Source organism: Phyllobates terribilis, unplaced genomic scaffold (genome assembly GCF_046119375.1).
Source record: "Phyllobates terribilis strain yellow unplaced genomic scaffold, ASM4611937v1 Scaffold_11__3_contigs__length_659146591, whole genome shotgun sequence".
Lineage (NCBI taxonomy): Eukaryota > Metazoa > Chordata > Amphibia > Anura > Dendrobatidae > Phyllobates > Phyllobates terribilis.
Genome location: NW_027362771.1, coordinates 574741334 through 574756235, shown reverse-complemented (window position 1 = coordinate 574756235; position 14902 = coordinate 574741334). Strand labels below are relative to the sequence as shown.

At 45.4% G+C, this 14902-nt stretch overlaps 2 non-coding genes across 2 annotated transcripts; both read left to right on the top strand.

Annotated features, from left to right (window-relative positions):
• The first annotated feature begins 11849 nt into the window (after positions 1 to 11849).
• On the top strand, positions 11850 to 11989 carry LOC141168245 (U4 spliceosomal RNA). The gene has a single exon (XR_012251989.1). It is a non-coding gene; the product is annotated as a U4 spliceosomal RNA (small nuclear RNA).
• A 2722-nt stretch (positions 11990 to 14711) lies between these two features.
• LOC141168233 (U4 spliceosomal RNA) lies at positions 14712 to 14851 on the top strand. The gene has a single exon (XR_012251977.1). It is a non-coding gene; the product is annotated as a U4 spliceosomal RNA (small nuclear RNA).
• Positions 14852 to 14902: the final 51 nt, after the last annotated feature.

Here is a 14902-nt window from a genome sequence, read left to right as displayed (position 1 = left end):
TGGGCTTTAAACTTCTTGATGACACTGCGCACGGAAGACACAGGAACATTCAGGTCTTTGGAGATGGACTTGTAGCCTTGAGATTGCTCATGCTTCCTCACAATTTGGTTTCTCAAGTCCTCAGACAGTTCTTTGGTCTTCTTTCTTTTCTCCATGCTCAATGTGGTACACACAAGGACACAAGACAGAGGTTGAGTCAACTTTAATCCATGTTAACTGGCTGCAAGTGTGATTTAGTTATTGCCAACACCTGTTAGGTGCCACAGGTAAGTTACAGGTGCTGTTAATTACACGAATTAGAGAAGCATCACATGATTTTTCAAAGGGTGCCAATACTTTTGTCCACCCCCTTTTTTAGGTTTGGTGTGGAATTATATCCAATTTGGATTTAGGACAATTCTTTTTGTGTTTTTTTCATTGAAGACAAATTAACCGGTTCAGGACCGCCCACTGTACATAAACGTCGGCGCTGCCTGGGCTCTGTGCAGCGCCGACGTTTAAAAACGGTGGGTGGTCCCGCAGCGCTCAGGACCCCCAGGGTCCTGCTAGCGCTGCGGTACCGGTTCAGAGCGATAGCTCTGACATGTGGCATCATGGGGACCTGATTGGATCAGGTCCCCATGATGTTAACCTGTTCCTATCTTCTAGATGCCGCGATCCATAGCGATCGCGGCATTTAAAAGATAGGGACAGCCGGTGGTCGGCGATCGGGACCCCCCACATACCTGTCAGCGGCGGGGATCCCGGTGCTGTGACCTCTGACATCATCGAGACCTGATTGGCTCAGGTCTCGATGATGTCAGCGTCACACCAGCCAATCAGAGAGATCACCAGGGAAGTTTGTTTTAGCAACAAACTTTCCCGGGCGATCTGCCTGATAAATTCAGTTTCTCCTCCGATCTCAGTGAGAGAGCAGAGGAGAAACAGTGTGACAAGAGCTGTCAGCCTTGCCACTGTGAAAGTAAAAAAAAAATAAAATAAAAAAGAAAGTAAGAGTTAGGGTTAGTGAGTCTGTCAGATCAGTCCAGTCAGATCTGTCAGTCAGTCAGTCCTGTCAGATCAGTCCAGTCAGATCTGTCAGTCCTGTCAGATCTGTCAGTCAGTCAGTCCTGTCAGATCTGTCAGTCAGTCAGTCCTGTCAGATCTGTCAGTCAGTCAGTCCTGTCAGATCTGTCAGTCAGTCAGTCCTGTCAGATCTGTCAGTCAGTCCTGTCAGATCAGTCCGGTCAGTCCAGTCCGGTCCCGTCCTTTCAGTCCGGTCCGTTCAGTCCAGTCAAAAAATATAAAAATAAAATGGCCCGTCAGACTTATACCGCAGAGGAGGTGAATGCCCTGCTGTGTTCTGACACTGATGACAGCGCAATCTCAGATGGAGATATGGATTTTGAGGGCTTTAGTAGCGGCGACACTGAGAGCCCAGAAATGAGCAGTGATTCTGTTCCATCCTCAAGCCCAAGGACCAGTACAGCAATAGGGGCAAATAGCGCTACTGGAGAAACGTCTCCAAATCAGGGAACACTGCCCAGTACAAGCGCTGTCCCTGCTACTAGTGAATTGGCGCACGCCAGTGTACAAGGGGCATTGCCACATGATCTAGCATTTCCCAGATGGGAGACTTCAGATTCGGCTGCTCCATTCAGCCCTGATTTCAACGCCATTCCTGGTATAAATGTGGAGGTGGAAGATTTTGGACCAATTCATTTTTTTAATTTGTTTTTTACAGACAGCTTGCTAGAGCATATTGTCGTGCAAACAAATTTATACGCGTCCCAATTCATAAGCCAGAATCCCCGATCTTACTATGCTAGGGCAAATTTATGGACACCAACTAATGTCCCGGAAATAAAAAAATTTTTAGGACTTACATTTGCCATGGGGCTTGTTAAAAAACCGAGCATTCGATCCTACTGGTCCAACCACCCTGTTCAAGCCACCCCTATGTTTTCAGTCATTCTGCCTAGGACCCGTTATGAAATGCTCATGCGGTTTTGGCATTTTAACGACAATAGTCAATGCCTGCCCAGAAATGCCCCAGAACATGACAGGTTATATAAAATTAGACCCATCATTGAAAATTTGTCAGAAAAATTCTTAAGCCTCTACACCCCAACACAAAATATTTCTATAGACGAGTCCCTTGTAAAATTCAAAGGAAGACTGCACCTCAAGCAATTTATCCCATCTAAAAGGGCAAGGTTTGGAATAAAGCTCTATAAAATGTGCGAAAGTTCAACCGGATACACATCCGCTTTTCGCATATATGAGGGGAAAGATAGCCAACTAAACCCACCAGGATGCCCTACTTATCTGGGGACATCTGGAAAAATTGTTTGGGAGCTGATAAGTCCATTTTTTCAAAAAGGCTACAATCTATATGTGGACAATTATTACACCAGCATACCCCTATTTAAAAGTCTGGTTGAACACAACATCGGGGCTTGTGGGACCATCCGTAAAAACCGTCAGGGGTTTCCACAACCATTGGTCAACCAAAAGTTTCAAAAGGGGCAGTCAGGGGCTGTACGCAACGGAGAGCTGCTTGCCCTGAAATATAGGGATAAGAGGGATATTTTTGTCCTCAGCTCGATCCACACAGATGCCACAAGGGCCACTGTAGAACTAGGATCCACCACTCCGAAGCAAAAACCTGTGTCAGTCATTGACTACAACAAACACATGGGGGGTGTGGACCTTGCAGACCAGGTTCTACAGCCATACCAGGTATCAAGAAAGTCCTATACCTGGTATAAAAAGTTGGTTATTTATTTGTTTCAGGTGGCCACATACAATTCTTTTGTGTTGTACAAAAAAGCAGGAAATTCAGATCCTTTTCTTGATTATCAAGAAAAGGTAATTGAAAATCTTGTCTTTCAAAGTGTTAGCCCCGCTCATCCATTAGAATCTGAGGATGTGAAAAGACTCACTGAGCGACATTTTATTGCACTTATTCCAGCAACGGAAACAAGAAGGAACCCCCAGCAAAGATGTCGTGTATGTACTAAGAGAGGAATGAGGCGTGATACCCGCTACTATTGCCCACAATGCCCATCATTGCCAGCCTTATGCGTCACTGACTGCTTTAAAATCTTCCACACAGAACCACGTTTTTAAACTGTAAAAATGTATCCCAATTTGTCATTCAAACATTTGGTTCATTTAGTGAATGACACATTCGAGTAGAGCTCACTTAATTTCCAGGGGGGGTTCTCCAGAATCTAAACCTTCCATTGCGTGCTTGTTTCTGGAAATCATCCATTGAGTTAAAATGGTCACTAAACCCATAGATGAATTCCCAGAGGGGTTTCATTTCCAAAATGGGGTCACTTCAGGGGGGATTCTTTAGCTCTGGTACTCTGAAAAGTGCCAGAACAGCATAATCCCCCCTGAAGTGACCCCATTATAGAAATGACACCTCTGTGGGAATTCATCTATGGGTTTAGTGACCATTTACCTATCTACTTATTTTCCCACCACTAGATTAATTTATACAGAGGAGTAGATTGTAAAATTCGGTCACTTGTTGTGGGTTTCCTCTGTTTAGGCACCTCAGGGGCTCTCCAAATGCAACATGGCGTCCGCTATCCATTCCAGTCAAATTTCCATTCCAAAAGTCAAATGGCGCTCCTTACCTTCCAAGCCATGCCGTGCGCCCAAACAGTGGCTTTGCACCACATATGGGGTATCAGCGTGCTCAGGAGAAATTGCACAACACATTTTGGGGTCCATTTTTTCTGGCTACCCTTGTGAAAATTAAAAATTTGAGGCTAAAGTAGCAGTTTTGTGTTAAAAATGTGTTTTTTTATTTTCACACTTCAACATTATAAAATTCTGTGAAGCCCCTGGGGGTTCAAGGTGCTCACCAGACATCTAGATAAGTTCCTTGAGGGGTCTAGTTTCCAAAATGGGGTCACTTGTTGGGGGTTTCCTCTGTTTAGGCACCTCAGGGGCTCTCCAAATGCAACATGGCGTCCGCTATCCATTCCAGTCAAATTTCCATTCCAAAAGTCAAATGGCGCTCCTTATCTTCCAAGCCATGCCGTGCGCCCAAACAGTGGCTTTGCACCACATATGGGGTATCAGCGTGCTCAGGAGAAATTGCACAACACATTTTGGGGTCCATTTTTTCTGGCTGCCCTTGTGAAAATTAAAAATTTGAGGCTAAAGTAGCAGTTTTGTGAAAAATGTGTTTTTTTATTTTCACACTTCAACATTATAAAATTCTGTGAAGCCCCTGGGGGTTCAAGGTGCTCACCACACATCTAGATAAGTTATTTGAGGGGTCTAGTTTCCAAAATGGGGTCACTTGTTGGGGGTTTCCTCTGTTTAGGCACCTCAGGGGCTCTCCAAATGCAACATGGCGTCCGCTATCCATTCCAGTCAAATTTCCATTCCAAAAGTCAAATGGCGCTCCTTACCTTCCAAGCCATGCCGTGCGCCCAAACAGTGGCTTTGCACCACATATGGGGTATCAGCGTGCTCAGGAGAAATTGCACAACACATTTTGGGGTCCATTTTTTCTGGCTACCCTTGTGAAAATTAAAAATTTGAGGCTAAAGTAGCAGTTTTGTGTTAAAAATGTGTTTTTTTATTTTCACACTTCAACATTATAAAATTCTGTGAAGCCCCTGGGTGTTCAAGGTGCTCACCACACATCTAGATAAGTTCCTTGAGGGGTCTAGTTTCCAAAATGGGGTCACTTGTTGGGGGTTTCCTCTGTTTAGGCACCTCAGGGGCTCTCCAAATGCAACATGGCGTCCGCTATCCATTCCAGTCAAATTTCCATTCCAAAAGTCAAATGGCGCTCCTTACCTTCCAAGCCATGCCGTGCGCCCAAACAGTGGCTTTGCACCACATATGGGGTATCAGCGTGCTCAGGAGAAATTGCACAACACATTTTGGGGTCCATTTTTTCTGGCTGCCCTTGTGAAAATTAAAAATTTGAGGCTAAAGTAGCAGTTTTGTGTTAAAAATTAGTTTTTTTATTTTCACACTTCAACATTATAAAATTCTGTGAAGCCCCTGGGGGTTCAAGGTGCTCACCACACATCTAGATAAGTTCCTTAAGGGGTCTAGTTTCCAAAATGGGGTCACTTGTTGGGGGTTTCCTCTGTTTAGGCACCTCTGGGGCTCTCCAAATGCAACATGGCGTCCGCTATCCATTCCAGTCAAATTTCCATTCCTAAAGTCAAATGGCGCTCCTTACCTTCCAAGCCATGCCGTGCACCCAAACAGTGGCTTTGCACCACATATGGGGTATCAGCGTGCTCAGGAGAAATTACACAACACATTTTGGGGTCCATTTTTTCTGGCTGCCCTTGTGAAAATTAAAAATTTGAGGTTAAAGTAGCAGTTTTGTGAAAAAAGTTAAATGTTCATTGTTTTCTTCCACATTCCAAAAATTCCTGTGAAGCACCTGAAGGGTTAATAAACTTCTTGAATGTGGTTTTGAGCACCTTGAGGGGTGCAGTTTTTAGAATGGTATCACTTTTGGGTATTTTCTGTCATAAAGGCTCCTCAAAGTCACTTCAAATAAGATGTGGTCCCTAAAAAAATGTTTTTGTAAATTTTGTTGTAAAAATGAGAAATCGCTGGTGAACTTTTAACCCTTATAGCTTCCTAACAAAAAAAAATTTTGGTTCCAAAATTGTGCTGATGTGAAGTAGACATGTGGGCAATGTTATTTATTAACTATTTTGTGTGATATATCTCTCTGATTAAAGGGCATGAAAATTCAAAGTTTGAAAATTGCAAAATTTTCAAAATTTTCACCAAATTTCCGATTTTTTCACAATCAAACGCAAGTGATATCAAAGAAATTTTACCACTATCATGAAGTACAATATGTCACAAAAAAACATTCTCAGAATCAGGGGGATCCGTTGAAGCGTTCCAGAGTAATTACCTCATAAAATGACAGTGGTCAGAATTGAAAAAATTGGCCCGGTCACGAAGGCAAAAACAGGCTCTGGCGCGAAGTGGTTAAATGAAGATAATAATACCAAAGAATTTGTGATTGCAATCATTTTCAGGAAGAAACTGAGTATTATCTGACAGAATTGCAGGGGTGCCAATACTTTTGGCCACCACTGTATATATATATCTATATATATAATCGTCTTATCCCGTCTGTCTGTGTGTCTGTGTGTCTGTCTGTCCAGGAAATCCCGGGTCGCTCATTGGTCCGGCAGCGGCCAATCAGCGCCGGGGGATTTCGAAAAAAAGATGGCGGCCGTTAGCGGCTCATCTGCGGGACGGAGCTCAGTGGCGATGCAGCCGGGAGATGACCGGCGCGAGGCGCTCATCTCCCGGCCGGCAACAGCAGAAGGAACCCGACCGCCGGACCCATCTGCGGGACGGAGATGCAGCCGGGAGATGAGCGGCGTGAGGCGCTCATCTCCCGGCCGGTAGTAGCGGGAGGACCGCCAGCGCCGCTGACCTCCATGCTGAAGGGAGGACCGGGGACCAGCGCTGCGGGTCGGGATACTTCTGCTGCGAGCGCCCGCGACCAATCACCGATTTGGGCGTCACATTCAAATATCGGCCGCGACCAATCATCGATCTTGGCTCCACATTTAAACACCGCTGTGCGGATTGGTCGCGGACGCTATTTAAATGTGGCGCCAAAATCGGTGATTGGTCCTGCCCAGCGTCGGCGACCAATCAGCACAGCGGTGTTTAAATGTGGAGCCAAGATCGGTGATTGGTCGCGGCCGATATTTAAATTTGGCGCCCAAATCGGTGATTGGTCGCGGGCAGCGTCCGCGACCAATCAGCACAGTAGTGTTTAACTTTGGCCGCAAGATCAGTGATTGGTCGCGGGCCAAGTCGGCGACCAATCACCGATTTGTGCGGCAGATTTAAATAGCGGCCGCGACCAATTGGATGTCACGCCCTAGTCGCATGGATGTCAGCGGCGCTGCCTGTGCGGATACTTCCGTTCCGAGAACCCGGGACATGAGCGGGCGCTCGCAGCAGAAGTATCCCGACCCGCAGCGCCGCTCCCCGGTCCTCCCTTCACACCCTAGCCGCTGATGTCCCCACAGTATCCGCATGGTATTACAAAGGTCTGGACATTTGTGTTAAAAATCGGTGATTGGTCGCGGCCGCTGCCCGCGACCAATCTGCGTTTTTTGTGCCAAATTTAAACAACTCTCTGCTGATTGGTCACGGTCACCGGCCGCGACCAATCAGCAGCATTGGGGCCAAATGTAAACCCCGCTCTGCTGATTGGTCGCGGTCGCAGGCCGCGACCCATCAGCATTATTGGTGCCAAATTTAAATCCTGCTCTGCTGATTGGTCGCGGCCGTCAGCCACGAACAATCAGCGAGATTGGCGCCAAATTTAAACACCGCTCTGCTGATTGGTCGCGGTTGTCGGCCGTGACCAATCAGCAGTATTGGCGCCAAATTTAAACCTCACTCTGCTGATTGGTCGCAACCACCGGCCGCGACCAATCTGCGCTTTTTATGCCAAATTTAAACACCGCTCTGCTGATTGGTCGTGGCCGGCGACCAATCAGCGATTTTGGCGCCAAATTTAAACCCCGCTCTGCATCACTCTGCTGATTGCCAAATTTAAACACCTCTTTGCTGATTGGTCGCGGTCGCGACTAATCAGCGATTTTGGTGCCAAATTTAAACACCGCACTGCTGATTGGTCGCGGCCGCCATCCGCCAACAATCAGCGAGATTGGCGCCAAATTTAAACAACGCTCTGCTGATTGGTCGCGGTCGCCGGCTTCGACCAATCAGCGATTTTGGCGCCAAATTTAAACAACGCTCTGCGTAGTTAAACAACTACCTCTTGAAGCTCATCAAGAGAATGCCAAGACTGTGCATAGCAGTCATCAAAGCAAAAGGTGGCTACTTTGAAGAACCTAGAATATAAGACATATTTTCAGTTGTTTCACACTTTTTTGTTAAGTATATAATTCCACATGTGTTAATTCATAGTTTTGATGCCTTCAGTGTGAATGTACAATTTTCATAGTCATGAAAATACAGAAAAATCTTTAAATGAGAAGGTGTGTCCAAACTTTTGGTCTGTACTGTATATATATGTATATATATATATATATGTGCGTGTGTGTGTATAAAGATCAAATACAATATATATATTCGTTATATACAGGTGCATCTCACTAAATTAGAATATCATCAAAAAGTTAATTTATTTCAGTTCTTCAATACAAAAAGTGAAACTCCTATACTATATAGAGTCATTACAAACAGAGTGATCTATTTCAAGTGTTTATTTCTGTTTTGGCGTTCCATTATGTTGGTCTTTTTGCACATAGTACAGGCTCTTTTTGCACATAGTACAGGCTCTTGTTGCACATAGTACAGGCTCTTGTTGCTCTCATGTTATGTGTATGGTCCGAGCAGAAGTGATGGGGAACTGTGCAGAGATGGCGCTCAGCCTTGTTGCTCCAGACGGGATTAAGGTGTGACTGCATAGGTGACCCCGTGAACATCGGATGTCCCCCCCCCCCGTTCAGGGTCAGTCGTAGGGGGCACACAAAGCAGGTGGGAGCTGTGCACATCAGTAGTTATGGTGTGCAGCCTTAGGTCACTTACAGAGGGAAGATAACCTCTGTGACTGACCCTGGCAGGTCCAAGGAGGCATTCATCCTGATTATGTCTGGTATTACTGCTTAGCTCTATTGAAGAGAATGGGGTCTAGCTACAATACCACATACAACCTGTGCACAGGGGTGGCGCTGTTTTTTGTAATTCCGAACAATTCCTATAAACTAGCAGTTGCATTTGTCAGACTGAATCATGTGGGTATAATAGATGTGGTTTCCTATTGTGTGGAGGTGGGAGACCTGACTTGTCTGCAGGCTGACGGTGTTAGTAGTGACCAATGGAGATGGAAGTGTCGGCTTTCTCTCTCTCACTTCTCCTGTTTTAATTATTTTTCCTTTTTCCCAGTTATAATGAGTTCCATATGTTCAATGTGCGGGTGATATTTCCCTCTCCGGAGATGTCTGTGTGGATTTTAATTTTTCTTTATGACAGGGAGGTGGGAAAGTGAGGGGGAGGGTGGGCGAGCTGTAATTTTTATTGGTACCATTTTGGGGTCCTTACGACTTTCAAATCTGTTTTAATTCTACCTTATTTTGGGAGGTGACGCGACCAAAAAACAATAAAATGCGATTCTGACATTGATATTTTTTTCCTCTGTTTCAGTGTGTAGCATATGGGATAAGTAATATTTTATTAGTTCAGACATTTACCAACCTGGCGATACCAAAAGCGTACATTTTTGACATTTTGGTAAAAAGGGGTCCGATTTTATTTTTTCCTGTCCCATTAAGGGACTTGGTGTTAGAACCCTCCTGTTTGTTTTTTCCATCTTGTGTTTTGCGGTCATGTGACCATCTGCCTTTATATTCCAGCTCCGCCCTTTTGGCTGTGCTGGACTTCAGTGTTTGACTGTTTCTCTAGCCTGGTGCTTCGGTGCCTTTCTCTGTCAGTTCGCTTGGTCCTTCTGGGACCTGTAGTACCTTTTTGTCAGTTAGTCTTTTTGTGTTCTGCAACAACTTCTCTGTTTAGGAGGTGTCCCATTTTTTGTCCCAGTCCTTAGTTCTTTTAGGGACCCCTCCCCTTATGCTATAGGTCTTCGCTCAGACTAGCCGAGGACTAAGGCGGGTCTGTTCGCTAGGAACAGGCAGCCCGCTACATAGTAGGGATTCAGCTTAGTCTTACTGTAGGGACAGCTTTCCCCTATCTTTCCTTAGTACTTGTTGCAGATCATAACACTTGGACCTGCAATTGCTTAATAGTCACCTCCATACAGCCAGTCTCTGTACATCCTACTCTGGCCGCACAGATGGGTGATCGATGTAGTCCAGTCAATGCTCGTGTTGGTCACTGCTGTGGTCAGTGATTGGCTGCAGTGGTTACATTGTAAAAGGTTTTAAAGTAAAACAGTCTACACCCCCTCTTATAAAAGACTGCTGTTGCATTTGTTCTTAGGCCCTCTAAGTGAGGTCTGAACCTCATGCATTTCTTCATGTTGCTGCATTGTTGGCACTCCATTATGTTGGATGTTTCTCACTTTGTGAATGTAATTATTATAGACTGTTGCTGCACTTATGTTATGTGTATAGAATGTGAGGAAGTGACGGGGGACTATGCAGAGATGACGCTTGGCCGCGTGGCCTCCGACAGGATACTGTTTGACTGCCTAGGTGACCCCGTGAACATTCAATGGTTTCCGCCACTCAGGGTTAGTGGTTACGGTGTGCAGTCTTAGGTCACTTACAGAGGGAAGATCACCTCTGTGAGTGACCCTGGCAGGTCCAAAGAGGCGTTCATCCTGTGGGCTTCAGTGAGTGTGCATGTAATATAATGTGTTTATATATGGTATCAGTGGTAGATCCCTTCATACTTCCCAGGTGCAAGAACTATTTGCACAGTAAAAGGTGTCAGATGACGATTGGTTCCAGACTGAAATGTTAGCACTCCAATATTTTTAACAGAGCCCAGATAGCTCAGTCGGTAGAGCATCAGACTTTTAATCTGAGGGTCCAGAGTTCAAGTCCCAAGCAGAATTATTTTTTAATAAAATTGAATAATAAAAATTATTGAAACGACTGCATGAGGGACGGTCTAATCTGTGATATAATATATATTATAATATACAGCATTATAGACACAATATTGAGGGAGGCGGCTCAGTATGGAGGACGAACGGTGATCTCATCTGATGTAGCACGCAAGGTCACCTGCACAGTTTGCTATATTGTGACATCCACAGATTACACCGTCCCTGATGGACCTGGCTTTATACGGATTTCGGGTAAATATAAATGACCGGAGAGGCCGACCCCAGGCATTGTGCCTGTTAATTGTCCAGAAATCACATTAGTCTAATCGTTTTTTCCAGAACCAGGGCCGCACTTCTTCAGGTTTGTCCTGATTTTCCTATTCTTTTTTTTTGGAAAACTTCTTCCGAAGTCGCCGACTCTCAGCATGGTTTATGGACGCATCGACAACACATAACTGACTGCTCAGAAAAACCCCGAGAATCTCCCCGGGGACTGAATCATGTAGAGAACTAGGCTGCGTCATGTGTCATGTCGTTACATACTATTATTGAAGGTATTGTGGGTATTGCGGTATTCAGTCACTATCTGGTATTATTATGTGGTGATGGTATGGCGGTATTCAGTCACTATCTGGTGTTATTATGTGGTGATAGTATGGCGGTATGTCAGCTGCTCTCCTGGCATTTTCAGCGGGGGTCACTAGTAACATAATCCCCTAATACATAAGTAAAGGTTCCTCTCCAGGAAATCAGATCCGGTGCTGAGTTCGTGTAGTAGAAGATGGAGAAACTGTGTAACCGGAAATGAGGAGCCGTCAGACGGCGGAGAGACCCAGCAGAAAGTCCTGACCTCAGAGAGTCTGTACAGAAGCCCGGATAGCTCAGTCGGTAGCATCAGACTTTTAATCCCTGTTCAAGTCCCTGTTCAGACGGAAGCTTTTAATCAAAAATGTTGAAACGTCTCTTGTTTCTTCCATGACAGACTTAGGGGAGGGGTTTATTAGCATATCGTATGCTCCCAGAATCCTATGCTCCCAGAATCCTATGCTCCCAGAATCCTATGCTCCCAGAATCCTTTGCTCCCAGAATCCTATGCTCCCAGAATCCTATGCTCCCAGAATCCTATGCTCCCAGAATCCTTTGCTCCCAGAATCCTATGCTCCCAGAATCCTATGCTCCCAGAATCCTTTGCTCCCAGAATCCTTTGCTCCCACAGCCCCCTAATGACTTTGTCTCTCCTCAGTGTAGACAGAGCCCCAGATCCGGAGGCCGCAGCTCCTCACAGATGGCCTCCAGCTTTGCGCAGTGGCAGTATCATAGCCCATGAGGTTTATCTGAGGCGTGATTATTGCTAGTTGAAAACTTTTCCCAATACCCCGCCATGAGGGCTCGTAATACAGTCAGTATGGCAATTTTTGACAGTCTCCCAGGAGACTGAATAGGTGGTTAATAGTAGAAAAACTATTATTGTGGTTTAGCTAGAGTAATTCTATATACAGTTGTATTGGAGCTCTGTGTTATATGTGGGGCTGAGAATTATATGTAAAGTTTAATTTCCCTCAGGCCAGGGGCGTACATAGAAATCATGGGGCCCCCAAGAAAAAAATAATAATAGTCAGATCACAGAAGAGCAGATCTCACAAGCTTCCAGCCTTTACATAGCAATTTTCCTCCTGCTGAAGTCATAGATTCCTCTTTCATTGCCCCCATAAAATATGTAAACAAATGTGCCCCCCAAACACAGTATGATACCCCCATGATGAATTCCTCTACACACATTATAATGACCCTACTGTACCCCACTTCAACTACACAGGCAAAGTATGGTGATCCCCCAAACTGTGACCCCCACACAGCCCTCCATGCACTATAATGGGCCTACATACAGTATAATAGCCCGCACTAGCCCTCCAAACAGTATAATTGCTTGCATACAGTATAATAGACCCCCACATATTATAATAGCCCCACATAGCCTTCCATATAGTATAATGCGTCCCCCATAACTCTCCATATAGTATAATGCACTCTCCATGGTCCTCCATACAATATAATGCACCCCCTATGGTACTCCATACAGTAGTATGAACCCCCATGGTCCTCCATACAGAATAATGTGCTCCCATGGTCCTCCATACAGAATAATGCACCCCATGGTCCTCCATACAGTATAATGCACCCCCATGATCCTCCATACAGTATAATGCACCCCATGGTCCTCCATACAGTAGTATGCATTACCATGGTCCTCCATACAGTAGTATGCACCCCCATGATCCTCCATACAGTATAATGCACCCCCATAATCCTCCATACAATATAATGCACTTCCGTGATCCTCCTTTCAGTAGTATGCACCCCCATCACCCTCCATACAATATAATGCACCCCCATGATCTTCCATACAGTAGTATGCACCCTTAATGGTCCTCCATACAGTAGTATGCACCCCCCTGTTCCTCCATACAGTATAATGCACCCCCATGGTCCTCCATACAGCATAATGTATCCCCATGGTCCTCGATACAGCATAATGTACCCCCATAGTACACCACACAATATAATGCAACCCCATGATCCTCCATACAGTTGTATACACCCTCATGATCCTCCATACAGTTTAATGTGCCCCCATGGTCTTCCATACAATATAATGCACCCCCTTGATCCTTCATACAGTATTATGCACCTCCATGATCCTCCATACAATATAATGCACCCCCATACTGTATTATGGCCACCAGTCACTGATTAAAAAAAAATACAGTACTCATCTGTCCTTTTTGCGCCCAATGCTCCAGTCTCCTCAGCGTGTGGTGTGAAGCGCTGGACACCTCGTCTGACGTGTCAGAGCAGCGGGCGCGATGACGTCATTACAGGGCGCCCGCTGCTCTGACACGTCAGACGCCGAGGAAGAATGATGCTGATGCTCCCTCCTCCATCATCATTGCTCACACTGGGCCCCCCTCCGGCCATCAGCGAGAGCAATGAAGATAGAGGAAGGAGCGTCAGTAGACACTTCCACCCCCATCATTCTGTGTGGGCGGCTGGGCAGCGCTGGTGCTAACAGGCAGAGGCGGGGCTCAGTGCGGGGAGGGCATGCTGCGGTGAGGGGCCCCATAGCAGTGGTGTGGCCTGCCGCCATTGGCGTTACGCCAGTGCCTAAGGCCAAAAGAATAAGCAAAGAAATGTGGAGAATCAATTACAGAATTAATGTCTAGTCAGCTGCTTCCCTGGAGATTACTCCAAATAGAGTCATGTTATGGTTTTGGGGTGCTATTATATGGTCATGTTATGGCGGTGTTACAGTCACTATTTGCTTTTGTGTGTTCATAGTATTGTGGTATTATTCAGTCACTATTTGGTATTATTGGGTGTTTATGGTACAGTCACTATTTTTTTCGTTTTTTTTCATTATAAGCTTCTGGTAACAGCCTCCCCGACCCCCAATTCATCATAAGTCCCTGTTTAGTGTTCTCTTCCACCCCTATTTCATTGATAGCGTCCCCTCCCACCCCCAGTTCATTATGAGACCCTCTTAGTATTTTTCCCCACATCAGAATTTTCCTAATTTCTGCATAAATTTGACCTAAAACGACATCAGCTTTTCACAAGTGGATGAAGAACCAAATCAAATGAGTCCAAAACATTAAACTTTTACACTTTTTTTTTAAAGAAAATAATCCAATCTCACATGTCTGTGAGTGACAAAAGTATGTGAACCTTTAAGGTTAGCAGATAATTTGAAGGTAGGATCGATAGGGAGGGTTAATATATGGCGGTATTTAATCACTATTTGTTATTATATGGTCACAGCATGACAGTATTGCCTCTCAGCTGCTCTTCTTGCGCCATCATCAGGAAGTCCCTGGTAATGCAATCCTGTAACACATAAGTGAAGGTTCCCCCAGGATGCAGGAGCAGACAGTCTGTATAGCAGGAGGTGGTGACACTATGATCAGATGGAGGATGAACCCTCTCCCCTCCCCCAGCCTGGGGGGCTTTTCTTTCTTCCATTACAGACTTAGGGGAGGGGTGTTATTAGCATATCCACTCCCAGAATCCTTTGCTCCCACAGCCCCCTAATGACTTTGTCTCTCCTCAGTGTAGACAGAGCCCCAGATCCGGAGGCCGCAGCTCCTCACAGATGGCCTCCAGCTTTGCGCAGTGGCAGTATCATAGCCCATGAGGTTTATCTGAGGCGTGATTATTGCTAGTTGAAAACTTTTTCCAATACCCCGCCATGAGGGCTCGTAATACAGTCAGCATGGCAATTTTTGATAGTCTCCCGGGAGACTGAGTAGGTGGTTAATAGTAGAAGAAGAGCTATTGCTGTTTAGCTGGAAT